We start from the raw sequence: 21,763 nt of genomic DNA, 5'->3' as shown, positions 1-21,763 counted from the left end.
GCCCTCATTAACTCCCTGTCACTCAGCCACCCACACTCATACACCATCACTCACTCAACCTCACTCACTAAACCTCACTCACTGACTCAGACCCTCAGTCAGTCACTAACATTCATACTCACCTTCATTCACTCATCCATTAATCCACCCTCACTCACCCAGTCTCAGTCACTCTCACTCACACTCACTCACTCACCTACCACCCTCAATCACCCAGACTCACCCCCACAGACTCAAGCTCAATGACCCTCTCTCTATCTCTCTCACTTACGCCACCTCACCCATTCAAACTCACTCAGACTCACGCACTGACATTCACTCACACACCCTCACATCCTCATCATCACTCAACATCACGCAACCTAACTCACAGATCCTCAATCACTCATCCTCACTCAAACACCTTCACTCACTCACCCTCACTCTCCCACCCATCCACATTCTCCCTCACACACTCTCACACACCACCCTCAGTAACAGTCCCTGGCTCACTCACTCTCACCCCTCACTTACTCAGTTAAATTCACTCCATCACCCCCATTCACTCAATCTCACTCACTTTCAATCACCCACCTCCACTAACCTTCACACATCCTCACTCACTCTCCCTCATTCTTTCAATCTTGCTTACCTACACTCATCCAGCCACCTTCACTCACATTCAGCCACCTTCACTCACCTACCCTCGCTCACACACCCTCATTTACTCACGCTCTCTCACCCTCACCCACACTCACTCACCCTCAATCACTCATCCTCACTCAAAGAACTTCACTCACTCACCCTCACTTACCCACCTTCCTTCACACATCACTCATCCACTCTCACTCATTTAATCACTCACCCTCACACACTCACATTCTCTCACTCACACTCACTGAATCTGTGTGGTGAGCGTCTGCAACGAGAGAGAAGAAAGATCTCAAGTGGCAGTTTGGTGTTCAAAGGTGGGAGCTGCCCTGGGAGTGCAGAGAGCTGGAGGGAATCGCTGGGGGCTCGGGGACAGGGACAATGACAAAGAGTCAGGGGAGAACAGGAGGCGTGGGAAAGGGCAGAGAGCCGGGGTGGGGGTGGGCAGAGAGCCAGGGGAAACAGCAGAGAGCTGGGGGAAGGACAGAGAGCAGAGGGAAATGGCACACAGCCGGGGAACAGGGCGGAAAGCCAGGGGAAAGGGCAGACAGAGAGGAGAAAGGACAGGGAGCAGGGGAAAGGGCAGAGAGACCAGTGAAAGGGGAGAGAGCTGAAAGGACGGGCAGAGAGATGGGGGAAAGGGTAGAGAGGCCAGGGGAAAAGGCAGAAGAGCCAGGGGGAAAGGTCAGAGAGCTGGGGGAAAGGAGAAAGAGGGGAGGGAGCAGGGGCAGAGAGCAGAGAGCTGAGGGAAAGCGTAGAGAACCAGGTGGAAATACAGAGAGCTGGATAAAAGGGGAAAAGAGCCACCGTGAAAGGCAGAGAGCCAGGGGAAAGGGCAAAGAGCTGGGGAAATGGGCAGAGAGCGGGTGATGGATGGGCGGAGTGAGGGGGTTCAGAATAGAGCTAGCACCACAATCAGCTCATCTGTAATCTCAGTGAATGATGGAGGAGACTTCAGGGCCCGAATGGGAAACTCCTGCTATTAATGTATGATCCTTCATTAAGTCAATGTTGGATTTATTTGAATTTATAATCACATTTAGAGTTTCCTGATCATTCAGTAAGTATTCATTCCGGAGGTATTTTTGAAGCAAAGTCACTAATCTCCGTTTTGTGGAGTGAGAGGCAGTGAGTTGGAGAGAGGAAGGGGCACCAATCAGTTTGAACCCAGGCAATTTCCAAAACTAGTGTGGAGATGCCGGAGTGAGGTTGGTGTGGGCACAGGAAGGATTCTCACAACACCAGGTTAAAGTCCAACAGGTTTATTTGGAATCACAAGCTGTTGGAGCTCCCTCATCAGGTGAGTGGATAGTCTGAATGGAGGGAGAACTTCTTCATCACAAAGTGTTGTTGTTTGAGAAATAAACAGCGGTTTGTCACACACTGCTGTTGTTTGAGAAATAAATAGTTGCTGCAATAATGGAGAAAAATTTTCCTGTTCTCTGTTAATCCAATGAATGACATGTCATTGTGAGACTAACAGAATGTGTTTTTTTTCTTCCTAATTTGATAGAAGTGGAGACAGGGATATGAGTTTCTACAGAGATGACAATTCCCAAATGATAGAAGTAACATCATCTCAAAGGCGGATGAAAGATTTATTCGGGAAATATTAGGGATAAGTTCATAATTCTAATCAATGTTCGAGATAGAAACATAGAAGATAGAAGCTGGAGTTGGCCATTTGGCCCTCGGAGCCTACTCCGCCATTCACTTTGGTCAGAGCTCATCACTATCCTGATCACACCGACTACCCACATCCCTTCATCCCTTTAACACCAAGAGCTATATCTAATACAGAAACCTATTTGTAACAATATGTTTGTTGACTTAATAAACGCACGAGTCTAACGTGTTCAATTGGCTATTCTTTCCCAGCGACACCATCTGCGCCCACTCTCTACGGCCTGGTCTCCTCCTGTCAGCAACAGAACTCCGACGGCTCCATCACCTTCGGATGTTTGGCGATGAATTACTCTCCAGATGTTGCCAAACTAACCTGGAAGAGAAAAGGGCAGCCGTTTACCAGTGGGTCTAAGACGTTCCCGTCAGTGAGAAATACGGATGGAACCTACACCATGAGCAGCCAGTTAACCATCAGCGACTCAGCGGGAGAATGCCCCACAATTGACTGTGAGGTTCGACACATCAACACAGTCAAGAGTGTTGAAATGCCATGTAAGTGTTGTGGAGTTTGTGTAAAACAGAAACACTGTGATTAACATGTAGGGCCTTGGTTATAACTCATTTAAATAGATGTGCATAATGCTGCCCTCTGGATTGGTCCAGTTAGTGTCTATTGACTGCAAATGAGTTAGAACATAGAACATAGAACATTCCAGCGCAGTACAGGCCCTTCGGCCCTCGATGTTGCGCCGTCAAGTGGAACCAATCTAATGACCCTCTAACCTAAACTATTCCAATGTTATCCATATGCCTATCCACTGACCATTTAAAATTGGCGAGTCCACAACTGCTGCAGGCAGGGCATTCCACGCCCTTACTACCCTCTGTTGACAAAAGTTTAATTGATCCACATCTTCTGCAGGAAATGACTGATCTGTTTTTTTATTCTGAAGGCCCTCTGCTTGTGATCCATCCAACTGTTATCATCACCGTGAGTTCCAGTGAAGAAATCTCAAACAGGAAATTCGCAATCATCGTCTGTTTAATCATCGATTTCCAGCCAGGGTCAATGGAAGTGGAGTGGCTGAAGAATGGGGAACCCACGCATTCAGGAATTGTCACCTCTACCCCCTGTGAAGTGAACGGGAACTTCTCGGCCAGCAGTCGGCTGACAGTCTCCGCTGGGGAATGGTTCAGCAAAGCGGTCTATACCTGCCAGGTCACTCATCAAGGGCACACTCAGCGTCTGGACATCAGCGCATCTCAGGGTAAGAGACTCAAACAGAGGACAACGTATATCATTCTGATGTTAATCAGAATTAGGGATCTATTAAAGTTGGTACAAAGCATAGAACAACTTGTAAGTTATTGTCCTGTAGTTTGCTGCATTAGGACAATATCTCATTCAGAATTTCATCAGAAAAACAATTTTTTGTTTTCCCTTCCTGAGATGTGCATTTATTTCCCAAACCTGAGGGCACTGAAGTGTCACTCACGTTGCTGTGAATCTGGAGTCACATGCATGCCAGGCCAGATAAAGGCAGCAGGTTGATTTTGCTAAGGAGCATTTGTGAACGAGGAGGGGTTTTACAGCAATAGCTTCATGAGAACCATTTCAACTTTTAATTGTAGATTTTTACAAAATTCAAATTTCATATTTGCAATGATGGGATTCGAATCTGTGTCCCCAGAGTCTTAGCCCGAGGTTATAAGCTCATTGACAACACCATATGCCACTGCCTCCCCTTAAAAGAGTGCCCCCTTTCGGTTTGAAGCAATATAGTGAGTGAGGTGGCCTTGATGTCAGCTTGTTCCTGAGACAGCTGGTAAAATTTGGAGAGACAGTAGGTGTGAGACTGTTTCACAGGTCACAGCACAGGGGTAAAATATTAGAAAGTGCATCCACCCTATTTATAAACCAACGGTCAGTACTTTTTCCCTGAGTTCAGGATGGTGTGTTTGTTTGGGAATTCTCCAATCCTGATTCATGGAAATGTTACCGCTGCTCCAATATTTAATACAGGGAATAATTCCATAGAGCAAGCTGGTTTCCCATTCGCCATGGAAGGTGAAAGGCGATAGTTAGAGATTGATATATTGAAGGCCACTTTGTCTCCTTCAGGCTGAAGACTGCTGTCCTGCTTCTGAAGGGGAACTAGGGTTCATTTCCATTTCTCATTCACAGATCCTCCCCAGTGCCTTGATACCACAGTGAAGATACAGCCACCACCAATAGAACAGGTCTTACTGGAGGCGACTGCGACCTTAACCTGCATCATTTCTAATCCTCCTGATGGCGTTAACGTGTCTTGGATCCGAGACAGGAAGTATTTGAAATCAGAGATTGCCAAAAAGCCCGGAGCGGATCGTGACAGCGTGATCAGCAAATTAAGCATCTCCACACAAGCCTGGCTGAGTGCGGCTGTGTTTGAGTGCGTGGTGAGCCATCAGGATCTGCCGACTCCTCTAAGAACATCTGTCCACAAGGAAACAGGTGAGCTGAGAGATTGAAACAATAAATGTAGGGTCAACGACAGGGTTCTGAGCAATGTGGAGGAACAGGGAGATCTTAGGGTTCATATCCACAGATCTCTGAAGGTTGCCACTCAAGTGGATAGAACCGTGAAGAAGGCTTAAAGTGTGTTAGTGTTTATTAACAGGGGGTTTGAGTTTAAGAGCCGTGGGGTTATGCTGCAACTATACAGGGCCTTGGTGAGACCACATTTGGAATATTGTGTTCAGTTCTGGTCACCTCACTCTAAGAAGGATGTGGAAGCATTGGAGAGAGTGACACACTGCCTGCTGTGATAGTGGAGTGCAGAGGAGATTTACCAGGATGCTGCCTGGTTTGGAGGGTAGGTCTTATGAGGAAAGGTTGACGGAGCTGGGGCTTTTCTCTTTAGAGCAGAGGAGGATGAGAGACGACTAAATAGAGTTTTATAAGATGATGAGGGGGAATTGATAGAGTGGATGTGCAGAGACTATTTCCTCGTGTGGATGTAGCTGTTACTAGGGGGGCATTACTATAAGGTTCATGGTGGGAGATATAGGAGGGATGTCCGAGGTAGATTCTTCACTCAGAGAGTGGTTGGGGTGTGGAATACACTGCCTGCTGTGATAGTCGGACACTTTAGGAACTTTCAAGCGGTTATTGGATAGGCACATGGAGCACACCAGAATGATAGGGAGTGGGATAGCTTGATCTTGGGTTCGGACATAGCTCGGCACAACATTGAGGGCCGAAGGGCCTGTACTGTGCTGTACTGTTCTATGTTTCTATGTAAATGCATCACTGTGTCTATCTCCAGTGAAAGTGTACTCGTCAATATTTAGTATTCAGTGCATTAATGTTCTCCCCTGAACTAAACGACTCTGGGCCGATTGATATGTTTATGGGGAGTTTGATGTGTTAATGAGTGAAAAGTGAACTGAAGGCGATGTTATTGGGTTTAGATCGAAGAAGAAGGGAGGAGCCTGATGTGGAGCATAAAAACCAGAAAACCAAAAAGAAAAAGTAGATCAGTTGGGCCGAATGGCCTGATTCTGTGCTGTAAACTTTCTGAATCTTTCCACTCCACCTCTCCTGAGTTATTTGAGAAAACAATTGTGTTCGCCTCTCCTCCAAGCTGCAAATCAAAAATGGGAACAGTTAAAATCAGAAGCGAAGCGCATTTTCCTGATATCTAACCAGTGGCTTCATTGTCTCCAGAATTCTCCAGTTCACTCAAAGGGTGGTGAATCTCTGGAATTCTCTGCCCGTTGAAGTGGTGGAGGCTGCCTCGCTAAATATTTTTAAGAAGCGGGTTGATGGGTTCTTGATAAGAGAGGGGATTAAGGGTTATGGGGAGAAAGCGGGAAAGTGGAACTGAGCCACGACAGATCAGCCATGATCTTATTGAATGGCGGGGCAGGCTCGAAGGGCTAGATGGCCTACTCCTGCTCCTATTTCTTATGTTCTTATGTTCTTATGTTTATTGACATTTATTGTACATTTTCTGCAGATCCAAATCCGCGGGAACCGGTCGTCTCTGTCCTCCTGCCCTCGGCAGAAGACGTCTCCGCTCAGAGTTTCGTCTCCCTCAGCTGCTTAGTGAGAGGTTTCTCCCCCCGAGAGATCTTCGTCAAGTGGACCATCAACGACAAGCCGGTGAATCCCGGCAACTACAGGAACACCGAGGTGGTGGCGGAGAACGGCGATAGCTCCTTCTTCATGTACAGCCTGTTATCCATTGCAGCAGAGGAATGGTCCAGCGGCGCTTCTTACTCCTGTGTGGTGGGACATGAAGCCATCCCCTTGAAGATCATCAACAGAACAGTTGACAAATCCAGCGGTAAACCCAGTTTTGTGAACATTTCCCTTGCACTGATGGACACGGTTAATTCATGTCAATGAGAGTCACTCACTTCCATTAAGAACTACAATAAAAAGAATAAAAACATTTTCCTCTGACGATCAATGAAATACCCAATTGTTTAATTGGTTGTTTTTCAGTTTTACTTCCATATCTTTGATTTGAGTCAGATATTTTCATGTCTCGGACCCAACATTGTTGACCCAGTGCTCCCAGCGGAGATAGACACTGGGTCAGGGATAGAATAGAGCACATTCATTACAGGATTCTGCAAAATATCTTCACTGACTTTTCTCCCGCTGAGGGGGAAACAATCCCACATTTTTAACATGTCTGACACACAAACACAACATTTAGATCTCTGTGTCCCTGCTTCTCTCATTGACCTCCTCTTTAAGCTGCTGCACCGCACCCACTGGGAACTGAAGTGAGGGTCACACAAAAAACCATGGAGAAATATTCCCCCCATCGGATTGAGGGAGAGTGAAATTGTTAACATCCTGGATTCCCACTAACCCAGCAAAGAGAGGGGAGGAGCAGGAGCTAATCCATGTCCCAAAACTTCCTCAATGAAAAGAGGAGGAATGTCATTATTGAATCCACTGCACCTCCACCTCCTCAGTGGTTAGAACCATCAGGGACATTGTATCACCGGGTAGAGAGAGGGAAACTCTGAGCTCACTCTCCTCCCTCTCCCGTGTTTGGAAGGGAACAGTTCTCTACTATAAGGACCCAGTTGCCAACAGTACAAATTAGTTTCCGGTTTACTTGCTACAGATTTTGAAGCATCATTATCTTAATCATTGAAATATAAATATACTAATGCAACATAATTTTAAAATGTCTCAACACTCTTGTTCCTGTTAACCATGTGCTGGCATTGATTTCCCAGAATACAAATTTAAACAAGTCATAGATTCCTCCCCGGGTTTTAACTGTTCTGTCCCTGAGCTCTCTGAGATACATCAATGAATTATTTCATTCTCTCTCCTGATATCACCGTGCCCCTCACATAAAATACATTTCTACAGCAAAACATTGAAAATATGTTCCATTATTCGTGTTGTGTGCATCATATTCACTTCACTATTGTCGGTGAATCTTGTAACAACAGTTAAAACAATACACACACTGATAATACTGCCCAAAACTAACAAAATTATAAATATATACATAGGCACTCACACACACACACACACACACACACACACACACACACACACACACTCACACACACTCACACACACACATACACACTCACACACTCATACACATACACACACACTCACACACACACACATACACACTCACACACTCATACACATACACACACACTCACACACACACACATACACACTCACACACTCATACACATACACACACACTCACACACACACACACACTCACACACTCATACACACACACTCACACACACACACACACACACTCACACACACACACATGGACACAATTGCACAAATACACATACTCATACATATGCACACAAATACAGAATGTAAATATACACACACAAACGCATACACATACTCCCACACACAGAAATATAGACAGGCACATTCAAATACAGACACAGAATCCCACAAATACACAATACGCACAAATACATACACAACAAAAACACAGACACATTCTTAAATACAAATGCACATTCACGGAACATAAGTACACACAATATACGCACATCCGAACTCAAACAAGTACGCTCCCACGAATACACTAATGGACCACACATATAATAACAAAAATACATGCATACACAAATACCCTCTCTCTCTTTCTCTCTCGCTCTCTTTCTGTCCCACACGCACCATGCACACACACACACACACACACACACACACACACACACACACACGCACACACATATACACGCACAGATGCATGCACAAGAGGGCATACACCCACACCTGCACACACAGGCACGGACTTATACAAGAAGGCACAAAACAAAACATGGACACAAATTATCAAATATGTACAAACGCACGCAGAAAAACTTACAAACACACAAGTACACAAAACATACCTGACTAGGTACACAGACACAAACACAAACACATACATGCATACGCACAATACGGACAGATAACACGCATGCAGGTCCAAAACATACACAAACAGATGCACACACTCAAAGAAATGCATATTCTCACACGTTCTCGCTGAAATGAATACTGATATAGAGACCCACAATGTTATACACATTATCACTTATACAGGGAAATACATATAACAATATTAACACACTGCATATAGAGGAACAGAGAGCAAAATATTTTCACACAAACATGTGGGTGCAAACATTCACATGCTCATACAGAACAGAACACCATGGGACACAATACTACACATGGAAACACAGCCATACACTGACACGTTGGTATAAATAACTATCAACACGGATTTACTAACATGATAACAGGTACGCACACAAACACACGGAGGAACAGACACACACAGAAAGGGAAGGGAACATTACTCGATTGACAGAAATTAACATATTGAAATAGGCAGAAACAGGAGCACACGTTAAGAGTGGCATTAATAAATATACATAGACTTCACACAATAATAGTCATATATCCACAATGTCTGAAGAATAAATTATACACACAGACACACAACTACACAAATCAACAAACACAGGCAAATGAACACGTTCATTATCCCTCATACACACAGATTAACTCAGGACCAAAGATTAATGCACCTCAGGAAGTTTTCACACACACACACACACACAGACACACACACACAGACACACACAAATACACACAGACACACACACAGACACACACACACAGACACACACACATAAACACACACACAGACACACACACACACACAATCTTAACTACAAACGGCAGGTAAATGATGGAAGTAAAATTTAAATGTGAACTTGAATGGACATACACACCGATAACTATCCCAATTCTCAAAACACCGCCAAACACGTTGAGAAACTGAATTAAGCTCATGATTTACTAAACATTTCCACTGTAAATTAGCAAAGATTAGAAATTACATCCCAGATCTTAAACAGCAGCATTCACAGTTTACAGATCAGTCACCATCTGTGGAAACAATCATTGACAGGGGAATGTTCCTCCAGATCAGTCAGAACATTCTTCAATAAGGGTTAGTGGCAAATAGTTCAAAATGAACTGATTCTCAAGAAAACACCTTCAGTGCTTTCTGACATGGACTCTCCAAGGAATACCAATAAGGATCAGGTGTGAAAATAGTTATGGAGATCTGTTACTGAGTGTCCTGAATTTAACAGGAGATATACATTGAAAATTAGAGATGAGAATGAATGAACAGTTTATGAAGGAGAACAGGGAAAAGAAAACAATGAGATTCCCTGGATAAATAAAGTAATCTAATTCCATTTCCTGGCCTCTGTCCCCTAGACCCCACCGACCGCATCTGGATTGAAGACAGTGAGGATGATAACAGCAACATCTGGACAACCGCTTCCACATTCATCGTCCTGTTCTTCCTGAGCATTTTCTACAGCACTGCCGTCACTCTGATGAAGGTGAGATGATTCAATTCACTCACATTTCAAACTGGCAGAATGGATTTGAAAAATCTCTCAATGTTTCACTGATTTAAAAACATTAATGTCCCGCATCAGAAACATCTGCTTCAATATTGTCTCTTTATTTTACAGATCAAATGATGGGTTGAATTTTGGACGCTGCAGATTTCCCTCAGCTGATTATAAAGATCTGTGTATGGCTCCAATCTAATATCTGCTCTCGGTGAATCTATCAGTAAATTTCTCTCAGTTTATCATTCTGGATCTCTAACTGAGGCAACATTAGACATTATTTCAGTTTTCAGTGTGAAAAGTACGAGTTTTTTTTGTTGTAATGTTATTGTGGTTAATAGTTTCCCCCCTAGTTTAAATTTCATGTATAAATAATTTCTCATTCCTTATTCACGTTTGTTAATTCCTCTTTGTATTAAGGATCTGTATTCTCTTTCTGGTGTATGTAACAGATGTACAAATATTGATGGATTCTCTGTACATGTCTCCTGTTCTCAATGTGAACCTTGATCGCTATGTTCACTTTCCTAACTTTAAAAAAAATATTTCGCTGTAAAATATTCTCTGAATTTTTAAATAAATTTTGAATAAAAATTTAACCATCCCTGTCTTGGCTTAATTCCGTTCTCCTAAACCCATCAACCCCGCTGCATTTCCCTATTACACGGTTTCCCCCCACTTTCCCAGACAGGCATTTCCCCCCCAGTCATGGGTGGGATGTGGTTGAAATCAGGACCCTTTAGAGACAGAGTCACTGCGCCACCCAGTGACCCACCCGTGTAAAGACACCTTCATCTCTGCCTTTTTCTGATCAAATCCAGAGACAGAATGAGAGAAGAATGAGGAGAACCTCGGTGAATTCACTCATAAACTGGTCTGTCATGGAGTTTAGAAGGATGAGGGGGGATGTTATAGAGACGTATAAGATAATGAAAGGGATGGATAGGGTAGAGGGAGAGAGATTCTTCCCGCTTAGAAAGGATAGCAGGACTAGAGAGCACAGCCTCAAGATAAGGGGGGGAGAGGTGCACTTTAGATCAGAGTTGAGGAGGAACTTCTTCACTCAAAGGGGTGGTGAATCTCTGGAATTCTCTGCCCATTGAAGTGGTGGAGGCTACCTCGCTGAATATATTTAAGACATGAGTAGATTTTGACAGACAAGGGAATTAAGGGCTATGGGGAGAAAGCAGGAAAGTGGAACTGATCCACTTCAGATCAGCCATGATCTTATTGAATGGCGGGGCAGGCTCGAAGGGCTAGATGGCCTACTCCTGCTCCTATTTCTCATGTTCCTTTCTTATGTTCTTATGGAGGACCAGCAGCTTTTAAACTGCCCTTAACCTTGTCTGATTCCTCTTAGTCCGCCAGAAGTGAGAAATGAATTTGCTCCAAATCTTCACTCCAGGGCATGAAGAAAGATTGTGTTTCATGTGTTCAAGCAGGCACTAACTGACCGAACGTAAGGCAGAATGTAAAATCAGTGGACTGGATGCAGGAGAAAAACACGAGAATAGTTCCAGAGATCAGAAACTTCAGTGGCGAATATATTTTGGAGAGTTTGGGACTAATCTTAGAACATAGAACATAGAACACTACAGCACAAACAGGCCCTTCGGCCCACGAGTTGCGCCGATCACATCAACACCTACCAACCTACAGACCTATCTATAACCCTCAATCTCATTAAACCCCATATAATCTTCTTGACAGAAAGTTGCTGATGTGACTTTAATGAGGCATTCAAAATCCTGAGTGGTCTTGACAGAGTAGATAGAGAGAAACTTTCAATGGCAGAAGGATTTTGACACAGAGGGCACGGGTTGAAGAAATTGGTGAAGGAAACGTGGAGACATCACGAAAAAACATTTTCAGACAGTGAGTCATCCAGATCTGGAATGTGCTGTTTGAGAGTGTGGTGCAGGCAGCGCCAATTAATGGGTTCAAAATGGGATTGGATAATTGTCTGAAAATGAACAAAATGCTAGACTGTGGGGCACAGAGTGTTATTGGATGAACTGGTCCTTTAGAGGGCCAACGCATACATGACGCTTCAAAGCGGCCTTCTTCTCTGCTGTAAGTACTCTATCAATGTTGAAAGGGTGACAGTGGCATCGTGGTAATATCTCTGCGAGAGTAATTCCGAGGTAGGCAAATTTCTCAAGATAGATATTGATCCTGATAAATGTGAGGTGATGCATTTTGGAAGGAATAATGTAGATGGGAGTTACATGATAAAGGGTGGACCAATTCAGAGTATAGAAATGCAGAGGGACCCGGGGGTGCAAGTGCTCAAGTCTCTGAAGGTGGCAACACAGGTGGAGAAGGTTGTAAAGAAAGCTTACGGAATGCTAGCCTTTATAGGAAGGGGTATAGAGTATAAGAGCTGGCGTCTAATGCTGCAGTTGTACGGAACGTTGGTTAGACCGCATTTGGAGAACTGCGTCCAGTTCTGGTCACCTTACTACCGGAAGGACGTGGAGACCCTGCTGCTGTGACATTGCACCCTCTTGTTTAAACACTCTGCAATGCTGAGACTGGGGAGAGGAGTGAACAACAGGGAGCAGCATTGCAGCTTTTCTCCCCCCATTGAAACTGGGATTGTTGCTCCATCTGCTGCACCATCCCCACCACATCCACTGGGGGCAATCTGGACAATGGGCTGCAGGCAGACCTCACTGCGCCTGCGCCACAATCACACCCAACGCCGGCGGCGTCCATCTTACGTTGCCAGGGGAGACGACCGGCGGCCATCTTGCGTTGCCAGGGGAGACGGCGTCCCGCGCTCTGCACTCTGGGGGCATTCCCCTCCTGCACATGCGCCCAGACAGTTACATTTTAATCTTTTAACATTTTGAATCTTGATGATTATTATTCACATTCTCACCCGTCAGACTTTCGGTTCCTTCTCCATTCGGGAAAATCGTTTCTGTTTTTTCTTCAGTCTGTTTTTCAATCACACCCGCGCGGTGCGCTCTGGGAAAATACTACAGCACATGCGCGGTTCCGCCACCTGCCTCTTTATAAAAATATGTATTTTATTTAATTTTAATTCCGCTCCGGGCGGGATTTCCGGGTGGGAATTTCTCTCACTTTCTACATTTCTGAACCGCCGCTTTTTCCTCCCGGGGGGGGGGGGGGGGGGGTGGGGGTGACCGTGACGTCACCGAAATATGGCGGCTGGGCCCGCCTATCTACAGGCCCCGGATGTTCCGCCAACGAGCAGCGGCCGGGCCGGCGTGGGAAGAGGTGACACTGGGCGGAGAAGCGCCCGGGCGTGTTACAGCGACTCCCGGTGGTCAGGAAGGGAAATAGCAGCAGCGCAGTCTCTGCCCAAAGGCTTCCCCAGTTCAGCTGCTCAGAGACACTGGGAACCTCTTCAACTGGAAACTTCAGCTTCTCACATTCACCCCCTGTGTTCAGTCATTGTTTAATAGACAACCTCTGTAGGGAAATTAGAAACAACTTGTTCACATCAGAAGGGGATGGGAATCTGGACCATTCTGCTCAAAAAACTTTGCTTGCCCTGAAATTTCAATTCAAATGTTCAAGATGAGAATTTATAGATACAAGTCATGTTGTATGTGGAACGCTCATGATGCCACAATAAGATCAGTGCAGACATCTCACAGGATTGTGTGACTGGAGAAGATGTCAGAGGTGGAGTGGTTAAATACAGAGCTACAGTATCTGAAACTCAGTTTTGGGTAAAGAAAAATGGCAGTACAAAGAACAAAGAAAACAAAGAAAAGGAGCATGGCCTTCGGCCCTTCAGACCTTCACTGACCATCCTGCCATAAGATAAGAACATAAGAAATAGGAGCAGGAGTCGGCCATCTAGCCCTTCGAGCCTGCCCCGCCATTCAATAAGATCATGGCTGATCCGAAGTGGATCAGTTCCACTTTCCCGCTTTCTCCCCATAACCCTTAATTCCCTTGTCTGTGAAAAACCTATTTACCCGTGACTTAAATATATTTAGTGAGGTAGCCTCCACCACTTCAACGGGCAGAGAACCGCCAGATGCAAATGGTCACTAAAAGCACGTGATTTTTTTTCATTCAATGTGGCAGCAACAACAAGTAGGTCAAATGCTTTGAGTGATCATTTGCAGACACCTCATTATTCTTGAACTCCAGTCTGCCGGCAAAGAAGACCAAAATGTAATTTCCCTTCCAATTATCTGCTGCACCTACATGCTAACTTTAAGCATTCCTTGTACAAACGCATCTCATATATTCTTAATATCAACATTTATATTTTTCAGATCGTCAAATATGTTCTGGTCTTTCGATGTTTTTCACGAAGAAGAATATATTTTTGCTTTCCAAAATTGCACCCGATCTGCCCCTCCACTCATTCGAGCACTCTGTTTTGTCTCACACTCCGTCTGCCTTTTCCCTGTAGCTTGGATTAGCTAAACTTTACCTGGAGGCTCCAGTGAGAATTGAACTCGCGACCCCTGGTTTACAAGAACCAGTGCTCTAACCACTGAGCTATGGAGCCAAATGCTGTTAACTATTTCCGGTACGAGTAGTATTATCGGTGGATTGAGGAGCAGGATGGGGTTTGTGGTGGGGGATTTTTGATGAATGGGGAAATGTCTGAGGTGGAGAGCAGGAAGTTAAAAGACGCAACTTGAAAGTGACACGATTTGACATGTGTGATGTGTGTGTATCTGACATGTATGTTGTGTATCTGACATGTAAAAATCTTCAGAGTTTATCGTTAGTGTTACATCTCTGACTTCTCCAGCTCCGATGCCAGTTCATCCAGCTGGAAGATTTAGATGTTGTTCCCTTCACAGGCGCTGTGAGGCGTGTTTTCATTAAATGAAGAATTGACCAAAAAATGATTCACTCCGTGACTGGGAATCGAAACCGCGTCACGGCGCCGATCCTGATCACTGGACCTTCAGTGATGCTGATGTGAGAGATTTGTAATGAATTGACCATCTCTGTGCCCATTGCTTTATTTCCAATAATTTTCAACAAAAATAAGTCACGATGAGAAATGACGGGAAGCGAAAATGACAAGATTTGAACCTCAGTTAGAAAGTTCCAACCCATCCTCTGGGCAGGGATTGCAGTCTCAATGTTGGCAATTCTGTCTCTTACACCGACGAACAGCCATTCAACCTGTGTTCCTGTCTGTCTTCTCGATCGGAGTAACTCCGTTTGATAAAGTGTCATCTGGACTCGAAACGTCCGCCCTTTTCACTCCTTACAGGTGCTGTCAGACATTGGGAGATTTTGGAACATTTCCTCTTTTCCCATCCGCAGTTATTTGTTTTTATCACTGAGTACAATTGATTGAGATTATTCGAAGAAAGTTGAAAATGATGCATCAATGAATGGGCAGAAATCATTGCTCCCTTAGATATTTGCCAGATGAACTCTTTTAAGTTTTGGTGTTCGGGATAAGTTGTACAATCAGATTGAAAGTAACGGTTATCTTCCTGAATTCAGTGACATGGGCTCTCAGTCTAACCATCGGAACCTGCAGCAACACAGCGCAGTTGAACATTGCAGATAGGCAGATTCGCTAGGGTGAATAACCAGTTGTTTCTGTAGTGTAGTGGTTATCACACTCGCCTAACACGCGAAAGGTCCCCGGTTCGAAACCGGGCAGAAACATTTATTAAGCTTTCTCTTGTGGTGGAAGAGAAAATTGTTTGATTTCAGTTTGTTGCTCAATATGAACCGAACTTCGATGTTAAGCACGTTATCGTTGATCTGATATCTCCCTCAAATACTTTCTGTGAAATTATAAACACGTTATTTTGACGAAAAGACAGGGAAGTCAATTTTGACACCGAGCATTTATCCACATCTTGTTCAGTCTACAACAGAATTTATTGGGTTTATAGGTGCAGACTAATATGGTTAATCACCGTCTGAAATATCTGATAGTCGTGTGTGCTCAAACAGACAGATACAAGTGATATTGTAAGTGAAGTAGGGGAAATGGCGCACATTTCACAGAAATGTTTTTCATCACTAAGAAACAGGAAAAACCACCCAGACAGATGAGGGAATCGAGATTCAGTGCGGATCTACTGGACTTTCCTGTAACGGACCGAATTTATGTGCCTGAATGTTTCAATCCCATAATAAAAATGGTGGTCAGTTCCTTTGCCTCCCGTTGAATTCCTCCCTGTGGTAAGAGACGTGGATTTACCCGTTCATAGTAGAAAGGGAAGAACCAACACACTACAGCAGTGCTGCGGGATCAACGGAACTAAAGAGACTTGTATAGAATTGTAAACAGTGCGGTCATGCTGCAGTTCTGGAATAGGTTTTCAGAAATAGAATTGTGGTCACTGACACACTACTTTAGAATTTACGTTATGCATACTGGCTTAGTCTCTGTGGAGCAATTGGTTAGCGCGTTTGGGTGCTAACTGTTAAAGGTTGATGGTTCGAGACCACCCAGGGACGAGATTTTACTATTTTCCTCACGATCAGCATTCACGGGTAAACAGTTCCCTGTTGGCAAAGGGTCCGTGGGTGCCAATAAAAAAATAGCTGTCAATTGTTCCCGGCTGTACTGTTATCTGGTGTTACCAACATTATTTAATGACGATTGATTTCTAACACATCACATATTACATTATATGTTCCATTACACCACTAAACTTTAAAAAATACAGTCGGAACATGAACTTGTGGCTGAGTATTTGTTCCAATTCCATATTCCTGCTTCCATTCATTCCTGGATAGATCATAAATCTGTCTAACCCAAACTGAAATGTGTTCAATGATGGAGCATCAGAACCCTCTGGAGTGGAGAATTCCCAAGATTCACCAGCCTTTGAGTGAAGCAATTTCTCCTCATCTCAGTCCTAAATCATCAGCACCTTATCTTGAGATTGTGCCCCCGTGTTTCAGATTCCCGGATCAGGAGAAATAATGTTTCACTTTTTAAATGCTATCTATTGTTTCTCATTAAAGCTGTTGAGATTTTCCAGCATTTTCTGTTTTTGATTCAGATTCCAGCATCCTCAGATTTTGCTTTTATTCTGTCTGAAACGCGGGGATCCAAACAGCACACACTGTTCCAAATGTGGTCTCAACAAAACCCTGAATTACTGTAACAAGACTTCAAACACTTCAGAACTTAACTCCGAGCTCAAGGCTGGAAGGAGAGTGTGACAGTGGATAATTCTCACTGTGTACATTCCTGTAATCAGTAACTGGATCAGGAAGATAAGATATCCGTGTTTCTTTGAACTGTCATCTGGAAACTCCATCTCCTCTCAATGCCGTGTATCATCCCTTCGCTTTCCCTGCTTTCCAGTTTGGTAAATGACTTGTGCCCGTTACCCTGCGTGATGAAAGCCTGCCGTGTGTTACCTTCCAAGTTTCACAGGAGCCACAGTGATGAGGTTGGTGGGATTTGGAAATTGAAAGTGCCACATGAGCAGTTTGCGGGACTATTTGACCTCACTGTCCATTTCCTGTTCCAGCTAACAGGAATCACTGCTTTCATTGGCTGAAACAGTCACTTGTGTGAGATATAAACATGGCAATGTGAAGGAGAAACTTGTATTTGGTGAATTTAAAAGTCTGAAATAAAATAAATAGAAATCGGTTCATTGGTAAGTTCATCTTTTTACAAGCTTGTGTCAGCTTCCCTGGTGGTCTAGTGGTTAGGATTCGGCGCTTTCTCCGCCGCGGCCCGGGTTCGATTCCCGGTCAGGGAATGTGGATTTATTGCTGTACAACAATCCTGTATTACTTCCAGTTCTGTCGGAATCAGTATCAAGGCGATTTCCTCCTTTACGTCTGAATTGGAAATGTCACATGAAAAGAACGAAAAAAAAGGGAGAGCGATAGGCTACAAAGCGCAGATGATATAAAATGCTGATGTTAAAATTTGGCTGTTAATGGGGAAAAATTTATTCCTTCTACTCACACAAATATCTCGCAGATCTGGGTCCAAATCTTGTGCTCAATGACAAGAAAACACTTTCATTGAATTAAGCAGGAACTCTCCTACCTCCAGTGAAGAAGAGGCAGTTTTCACTCAGAAGAAGCAACTGTGAGATTAAGTGGAGAGGGGGATAAGGACAGGTTAAAGCAGTGTGAATTGTCTCAAGCCTGGACACTTACTAGGATTTTGCAAGCCCATGCCAAAAGGTGGGGGTTACAAGTCGTGTTTCATGAACGCAAAATCCAGGTTGAAGCCGTTCTTTGTATTTGGAATTTGGCTATCAGATCTGTTCAGCGATTCTGTGTTGTGGTGTGTCTTGAAGGCCGCCTTGGAGAAAGCTTACCAGAAGATCGGTGGTTGAATGCCTTGACTGCTTAAGTGTTCCCCGACAGGAATGGAATAGCCTTGTCGGCTGTGAAGCGGCGTCCATTCATCTGTTGTCGTAGCGTCTGCATGGTCTGGGCGATGTACTATGATACGGAATACCCTTTCATGCGGTGGATGAGGTAGACCACGGTGGCTCAGTTACATGTGTATATATCGTCTATCTGGTGGATTCTGTCCTCACGTTTGATGATGGCATCCATTTCGATGTTCCAACACATCTTGCAGACGTTACCGTGGCGGTGGTGTGTGGTGTCATTGTCGCTGTTCTCCTGCAGGCTGGGTAGTTTTCTGTGAACAATGGTCTGTTTGAGGTTGCTCTGTGTTTTGAAGGCAAGTAGGGGGGTGTGGAGGTGGCCTTTGCGAGATGTTTGTCTTCATCAATTGCATGCTGAATTTTCCGAAGAAGATGCCGTAGCTTCTCCACTCTGGGGACGTACTGGAGAAGAAAGGGACTCTAACGTTGTCCCCTGTATGCATTCTGAGGAGGTCGGTGAGTTTTTCTTTTTGCAATGGTGCGCCGGAACTGTCGATCGATGAGTCAAGCGCAATATCCCGTTCTTACAAGGGTGTTTGTCAAAAATAAAAACGAGATCACACACACCCCTGCGTTCAACTATTCTCTGGCAGTGGTGAGATTCAAACTCACACCTCGCAAGACACTAGATATTAAATCGAGCGCCTTAGACCGCTCGGCCGCACTACCACGCGGGGAAATGTGATAATCCTGTCATTTCACTGCATTGATACTGAAACATGTCAAAATCAGGGGAGTTGGGATGGGCGATGAAGAAATCGTCACCGAATCAGATGATCCTGGAATGTGCAGCAAACAAAAACCATCTCCAGTCAGAAACACAATGAGCTGCAGTGAAGAGCTGGCTCCATTTAAACTGTCCTTAACCTCGTCTGCTCCTCAGATGGGAGAATATGGCTTCCTGTTGAATTTGCTGCGAGTCTTTACTTGAGAAAGGACAGGACACAAGGCGAGACTGAGATTTGTGCCTGCTGCCGGGAAATAAGTGATATTCATTTTCACGGATTGGAGGAGAGCAATGAAGCTTCATTTCCTGACCTGCAATCAAAACAGCAGTGAAAGTGGATTTGAAACTGATGTTTTCTCACGAAGATTTGAACCTCACCCACTGCTCTGCTCAGCATTCATTCCTTCAGGTGACTGCAGAATTAATTCTTCGTTCAATGCAATCAAATCCTTCCAAATATTCCAGTTTTGTTTTTTTCTCCTGTTTCACTTTCAGATTCCTTCATTAATGCTCATCAGCGATAACTTGCTAAACTCCAGCCAGAAATTGAACAAGACTGAAACTAGTTGTTGAAATCCTTGATTTCTGGATGTTTGCATCTCCTCAAGTCTCTGTCCGTCTTTGTGTCTGTGTGTGTGTTGCTCTGTGCATCAATGTGATTTTGTTCCCAGAAGGAGTGAGCACATTTTTACACGACAAAGTGTGTTCACTTTTTCATTCACCTCACTGGCAAATGGTACAGAAAATAACAACATGTTTGAAAGTAGAGAGAAAGATTGACTGATTCTGGTTCCTATTTTGATTGGCTATTGCTTATTGATTCGGTATCTGCATGTCACAGAGGATAATCGGCATTTTCACTGATCAACACTTAAACAGACAGTGGATTCACTCGGTGTGATGGTGGGTTCCAGTTCTATCTCTGCAATCACATCAACAACTTCTATCAGTTACTGTGAACACAGTGTTTCTAATAGTTTGGAAATGTACCAAAGCATAATCTAATAGCTCTTGTATTATTTGAAATGAATATTCAGAGATCTATTTGTATATCAACTTACTGAATAACAGTGAGAACAGCAAAGCTTGAACAATGTTTCTTTGTTGCAGAAGGACACACAGTGTGTCTATGTTGAGAATATAAGTAGAAGCAGGAACAGAGGAAAACTGTGTGGCTCACGGTGCGATCAAGCCTCCAGCCTTTCAAATAACAGCTAACTTTCCTGAATAATTTTACTACAGCAATACAGCAACAGTCTAAATTCAGGACATTCGTTGCCTGGATTTAATTCAATTCCCTGTCTAGATGTTGTGCAAATTGTTATAATTGTTACTGTTTTGAATAACATTATATTGGATTCAGAAACTTAACTCTGTTTTTCTCTTCATGTTTGCTGCCAGACCTGCTGATCGAGACATAGAGGTTAACAGCTTGGAAACAGGCCCTTCGGCCCAACTTGTCCATGTTATCCTTTTTTAAACCCCGAAACTAATCCCAATTGCACGCATTCGGCCCATATTTTTCTATTCCCATCGTACTCATGTAACTATCTAAATGTTTTTTTTAATGATAAAATTGTACCCGCATCCACTACTACCCCTGGAATTTTCTGCATGAAGTAAAAAAAAACTCCCACCTGGACACTTCTGGATTTCTCCCCTCTCACCTTAAATCTAAGCCCTCGAGCTTTAGACTCCCCTACCTTCGGGAAGAGATATTGACTATCTACCTTTTCTATGTCCCTCATTATTTTATAGACCTCTGTAAGGTCACTCCTCATCCTCCTACGCTCCAGAGAAAAAAAAAGTTCCTCCTTATAACTCAATCCGTCAAGTACTAATAAATCCTAATAAATCTTTTCTGCGCTTATTCTAATTTAAAAATATCCTTTCAATAATAGGATAACAAGAATTTGCACACGGTTTTACGAACGTGCCCTTAAAATGTCTTGTACAACTTCAACAAGACTTCCCAACCTGCTGAGAACTTCTGGAGCAATCTGTTTTTATTGAAAACATGAATTACTGTTTTTGTCACACACATGAACACAATAAATAGCAACAGGAATGGATCACTCGGCCTATCGAGCCTGCTCTACCATTCAATGCCATCATATCCGACCTTGGGCTTCAACTCCATTTTCCCACTAGCTCCCTATATCCCTTAATTCCCAGGCAGACTGTATTTTTTTCCCATCACATTCTGAAACGTGTTCAATGAAGGAGCAGCGACAACCCTCTTTGGGGAAGAGTTTCAAAGATGCACAGCACTTTGCGTGAAGTAAATTCCTCTGATCTCATAGAACCACTGCCCTGCTGAAAGAGGCCATACGGCCCGTCTGACTCTGCAACGACTATCCGACTGAGACCACATCAAGGTCCCATTCCCGCAGCCCCACGCACCCATCCTGCTAATTCCCCTAACCTACACACCTTTGGACACTAAGGGACAATTTGCCAAGTCCAATCGACTTAACCAGCACATCTTTGAGCTGTTGGA

At 44.0% G+C, this 21,763-nt stretch overlaps 3 non-coding genes and 1 pseudogene across 3 annotated transcripts; 3 read left to right on the top strand and 1 right to left on the bottom strand.

Annotated features, from left to right (window-relative positions):
* The first annotated feature begins 4,206 nt into the window (after nucleotides 1-4,206).
* On the top strand, nucleotides 4,207-10,179 carry LOC145362455 (Ig heavy chain C region, membrane-bound form pseudogene; annotated as a pseudogene).
* A 4,433-nt stretch (nucleotides 10,180-14,612) lies between these two features.
* Nucleotides 14,613-14,686, bottom strand: trnat-ugu (transfer RNA threonine (anticodon UGU)). Its single transcript has one exon. It is a non-coding gene; the product is annotated as a tRNA-Thr (tRNA).
* A 1,057-nt stretch (nucleotides 14,687-15,743) lies between these two features.
* Nucleotides 15,744-15,816, top strand: trnav-aac (transfer RNA valine (anticodon AAC)). Its single transcript has one exon. It is a non-coding gene; the product is annotated as a tRNA-Val (tRNA).
* A 1,997-nt stretch (nucleotides 15,817-17,813) lies between these two features.
* On the top strand, nucleotides 17,814-17,885 carry trnae-uuc (transfer RNA glutamic acid (anticodon UUC)). Its single transcript has one exon. It is a non-coding gene; the product is annotated as a tRNA-Glu (tRNA).
* The last annotated feature ends 3,878 nt before the right edge of the window (nucleotides 17,886-21,763 follow it).

Source organism: Carcharhinus amblyrhynchos, unplaced genomic scaffold (genome assembly GCF_965287045.1).
Source record: "Carcharhinus amblyrhynchos unplaced genomic scaffold, sCarAmb.v2.hapA scaffold_38, whole genome shotgun sequence".
In the NCBI taxonomy this organism is placed as follows: Eukaryota; Metazoa; Chordata; class Chondrichthyes; order Carcharhiniformes; family Carcharhinidae; genus Carcharhinus; species Carcharhinus amblyrhynchos.
Note: the sequence above shows the minus strand (reverse complement) of the source record. Positions and strands in the feature narration are given on the sequence as shown.